The sequence below is a fragment of the Mytilus galloprovincialis genome, chromosome 6, assembly GCF_965363235.1.
Source record: "Mytilus galloprovincialis chromosome 6, xbMytGall1.hap1.1, whole genome shotgun sequence".
Taxonomy (NCBI): domain Eukaryota; kingdom Metazoa; phylum Mollusca; class Bivalvia; order Mytilida; family Mytilidae; genus Mytilus; species Mytilus galloprovincialis.
In genome coordinates, this window is record NC_134843.1 from 36,384,967 (window position 1) to 36,390,096 (window position 5,130).

The 5,130-nt window shown below is 31.6% G+C and overlaps 1 long non-coding RNA gene across 1 annotated transcript; it reads right to left on the reverse strand.

The window, feature by feature from the left end:
• Positions 1 to 312: 312 nt before the first annotated feature.
• Positions 313 to 4,319, reverse strand: LOC143078118 (uncharacterized). The gene is made up of 4 exons (XR_012979064.1): positions 4,105 to 4,319; positions 3,301 to 3,477; positions 1,182 to 1,355; positions 313 to 490 (listed from the first exon to the last, which is right to left on the reverse strand). It is a non-coding gene; the product is annotated as an uncharacterized LOC143078118 (long non-coding RNA).
• Positions 4,320 to 5,130: the final 811 nt, after the last annotated feature.

Consider the following 5,130-nt stretch of genomic DNA (forward strand, 5'->3'; position numbering starts at 1 on the left):
GTTATTTGGATGGAAAGTTGTCTCATTGGCACTCACACCACATCTTCCTATATCTATACAAAAAAATCTCCAAAAAAGAAGCGATTACAGTTTAATTAACATTCTCTTGTTTTTTGTTTGTTATCATTTTGTATAAACAATGTTTTATGTCCACAAAAAGTTATCAAAGGAACCTGTTCAAATCCTAATGTGGTCAATAAAATAGACTACGGTATATGTATTGAATATAAATAATACTATAGACTTAAGTATGTACTGCAGTCAGTGAAAATAAATGAACACTGTTTAGAAGAAATTTTTATTCATCTCCAATCGACTTAAATCTTTGCATACTTATGATGGTGTTCCAAATAACTTCTTCTGTCTTCAATCGTAATCAAAACATGTGGTTTATGGCTCAATTATCTTTTATTTTCAACATTACCATCGTTGCCTTTATGTTTTCCGCCACCTCCACATGTACCTTGTCCATGACCCCTGGCACATTTTACTAAACATCGGATAAAAGCAATATGATAAAGATAGTTTGGTTGTTCAACGGATAAAACAAGTTATGCGAGACTAACTTCAAACAATAATAACACATATACAGATAATATAATGTTAATAGTATTTAAGTTAAACTGTCAAAAAAATATAGTACAAAAACTAATCATAGATACAGAGATTAAAATTGTGCACGCCAGACACTTTCCATCAATAAAAAAATCATCAGTGATGCTCAAATCAAAAAAATAAAAAGGAAATATTAAGAACAAAGTAAGAGAGTATGTGTGACTTATTTTTCGAAATGCTTCATATATATAACGATTTATGTTACTATTTGAAACCTGTATGTGGCAGTTTCGACTTCAATCTCAATTGACAGGGATTGACAGTTTTCCTATAACGGTCGGTGGTTCTTTCCGAGTATTCCGGCTTCCTCCATTAATAGAGGGTTTGACACCAATCTGAATTCAGAAGGATTGTATGTTTTGATATGGTCAGTTGTTCTCAACTGACAGTTAGATTCCTCCATTAATAAAAACTGACCACCACGATATACTGCTGATTGTCACGTTCAAAACCAACAATCAATCAATCATCGATTGAAAAAAGGAGAAAAGGGTGGGTTTGATGTAGATCTAAGATCTTTTTTGTCCTTATGTTCAAATATTTATCGTTCTTTCACTTAGACGTACCTTGTTTTGGCTTCATGCATGAGTATCCTTCAAAAGAACCTCTACCGCCGCATGTTACTGGACAGCAATAATACCCAGGTGGACATTTACAATAACCCTTTTTATAGCAACCACACTTGGTATAGTTTACGTATCTAGGTGCTGGACATACCTCACATTTATTACCATATCCCTCTGAAATCATTTGAGAAAAATGTTTAGGTACCTCATATGTGTGATTGTCTTTCAAATCAATAAATACATTGACTATAGATTTAGAGCTTGAAATGAAATATGTTAGCCAACTGAACTTCTTTATTGTTTGACGTGGGGTTGTTGTTTAAATTGCGTTTGTACTATAAAACAAAAGGACAGTGTAGTTCATTTTTATCCAAAGTATATAACTAACTTTCGAACTAAAATCATGATCTGAAATTTATGATAACCTTTAGAGAGCTATAAAAAACTAAACAGATTAGCATTAAATGTGGTTGCGTGATATAGATTTACTTTGAGACATGTATTCTATAGTCGTGTACAATACATACAAGCCCAATATCAATCAATAACAACACACACAATGAAAATCTGATGAATTGACTACCAGTGTTAGAGAAAATCTAAGTACAAGTTACGATTTTTGGTATTTGATACTGGAAAACGACAACATCAACTAAGACAGTGACATCTTTGGTATTGCGCGCAATAGAATGCTATTGATGCAAGGTATTACAATAATATAACAAATCATTGAAAATTTTTGCGATACTTCAAGATATATTCTTTACATGGCTCTTCTATTTTTCGGATATTTATTTTGATAGATATCAATTTATATTTTTATATGAAAGAATCAACATCACTTTTTTTAAGAACTTTTTAGAGAAACTCAGGCCAGATTCGCATTTTGTTTAAAAAAAAAAGACTCATCAATGACGCTCTAATAAAAAAAATTGTCATCTCAATAACCACAACAACGATAAAATAAAAAAGGAGAATATTGATGCGCAAATAACTATAAAAAACATGTTTACGTTCTCAAAGTAAAGATTACTGAAGTATCGGGAATATAAAGACAAATTAAAAACAATAATTTCTGCCGATGGGCAATTTTGTTCATAACTTTAACTTGTACCACGACTAATGTAAGTCCGGTCTGAAAGAACATTCCAGAAAGAAGTACATGTTTTAAACAAAATAGGTCCATATCTCAAATGCCCATGCGGTGTAGCTTTCAAAATATGTTGAATTTTCTATTTTTATTTAATGAAAGCTGAATGACTGATGATCATTGTAAAACACTTTTTTGCTATAAATTTGAAATTTATTTTTTTTTTAAATGTACGCAAATTAAAAAGCGGTATATTATGCCTGGATTTCAGACATCAAGTGCCAGTATTTTGCTATATGTAATTAAAAGTATGTCGCTGTTTTCCGTACAAAACACCATAAGGGTTTACTTTAACATGCAATTAAAGACTGTCACTTTATTTGAACTTTCAAAAGACAAAGAGATGTTACTGCTTGAAATTGCTCAATGTAACCTAGAAAGCAATGGGACAATTAATGAAGAGTGATTATCCTTAAATTATGCCATGATTATTTTGGTTATTTTTTTTATGAAAACAAATTCAAGTAAAGAATAAAGTTAAAAAAATGAAAAATAGAGGTCTTAAAAATATGTGTCGCTCACCTAGGTATATGTGCATAATCAACAATGTACTCTCTCCAACATTGTAGACAATGACAGAATTCATGACAAAAAATCGATTGTAATGTTTGAGATACAGAGTAAAACGCAAAAATATAAAAAAAAAACTCTATTCGGTCAACTGACGATTTTGACCATGATAATCATTTGTAAATCTTGTTTTGCTGATTATATTTGCTTCATAAAGTTTTTCTCTATCTATAATAGTTTTCACGATAAAAGACAAAATGAAAAAAAAATGTCGTTTCAGGGCAATAAATCTTATGAGACGTCGCCATGGAAATTTTGACTGTCAATAAACACTTGGTAGAGCTCAGAACGTTTTAGATAATGGAAACTGGTCAATATTTCACATTCGAGATCAAATTGCCATATGTATTATTTGAACATTTACAAATTCGAATGCTAATACATATTTCAATAACTTACTTCGACATGCGTGTCTGCATTCTTTCCTGCTGTGAAATTTATTTGCATTACCGCCATACCCTTTGTAACGTAGAGGTCTACATTTTCCTAACTTGGAATCGTAGTAGAAGTACTTTCCCTTTGAATAACAATGTTCTTTTTTACTGCAATATCCTTCGTTTTTCTCCAGTCCACATACTAAAAGACAAGATATTGATTACGAAAGTATCAACTTGCTACATAGCATGTCAAGAAAAAAAAATACCTAAGAAAGCCTATTTCCAGTTTTGCAATGTTCCTTACTGTTGCAATATAATTTTCAACAAAAAAAATCAATGATACAATTTTTTTACTAAAAAGCCAATAACACACAATAGACTGTATGATAATTAAATGACATAACTTTGTCAGCACAATATATCTAGGAGTCTCAATCTAATTAAATTGCCTGTGTTTTAGAATCAGGTATTGACACTTATGGTTTCATACCCTCACGATAATTAAATATACTTCTTGGTCGGTCATTAAATACGATTCTGTGAAATATTTAGAATTATTTAAATCTTTTGTAGAAGAACGAAAAAAAAATCACACGCAAATACGCAATTTCCATCACATTTGAACATGTTTATGTTTGTGGTTGCATCATTTGCTGCTGTATTTATACTTTTCGTCACAAATTCATGTGGAATCAGACTAATCAGTATGCTAGTAATGGCATTCAAGTCGTATTGTCATCACTTTACAATTAAATTAACAATGAAAGGAGAATATTATGTACAAAATAATTATAGCAATGGTTACAAACATACAAAAATAACATACCACATGAATTAACATGGTCACTATGTTTGTAGCCGTATGAGAATGACACTTCTACCATCAGGATCAAAAACAAAAATGCAATCGCAAACTTCATGTTCGTCTCTAGAAAGTCGTTTCAATTATTCAAGATTTCCCAAAAACTCTTGAATATGATGGCAAGACTTTCTTCATCAGTTTTATACTAGAAATGTCAAGACAACAGCTGTCTTGTAAGGGTTAATTTGGTAAAACAATTCCTGTCAAGTACTTGAGTAATTTGATACATGTAGTACTAGAGCAAACCTGAAAACCTTCACCGATATGTCATACATAGTTTACAATTCAAAAAATGGGTTACACAATTATGTTGCACTGAAATCAAGTGAACAACAGATTTAAAAGGTAGGGGGTGAAAAGGTACGATGAAAATTGGCTTTACAAAAAGAGAAAAAAATATTATCAAACTTTTCCAAAATACACTTTATCGGATAAAGCATGACATGGAAGTATCGTCTTCAATCGATAACTGTTACAGTTTGGATTCCTTAAATGTTTATAAATAAAGGCAACAGTAGTATATCGCTGTTCAAAACTCGTAAATCTATGGACAAAAAACAAAATTGGGGTAACAAACTAAAACTGAGGGAATCGCATTAAATATAAGAGGAGAACAACGACACAACATTAAAATGTAACATTAACTTGTTTGGTACTCAAATTTTACTTTTAATGACCAATTTTATAGCTCAAATTGAAATAGTGTATCTCTTTCGAATGCTGGCCGGTTAATGCCATTTCGCGTTTTCGGTTTACATCTTCTATAGGGCGAAAACGCGAAATCGCGAAGTCGAAAACGCGAAAACGCAAAGTCGAAAACGCGAAATATTTTTTCTTTTCGATTTCGCCCTATAGAATATGAAAGGCGAAAACGCGAAATGGCCTTCACCGGCCACCATACTTTCGCTGTCGGCGCAAAACTTAATTCGAAGGGTCTACATGCATATTGAGTCTTCTTATGTTGTAATGCTACACTATTGTCGTAGATTA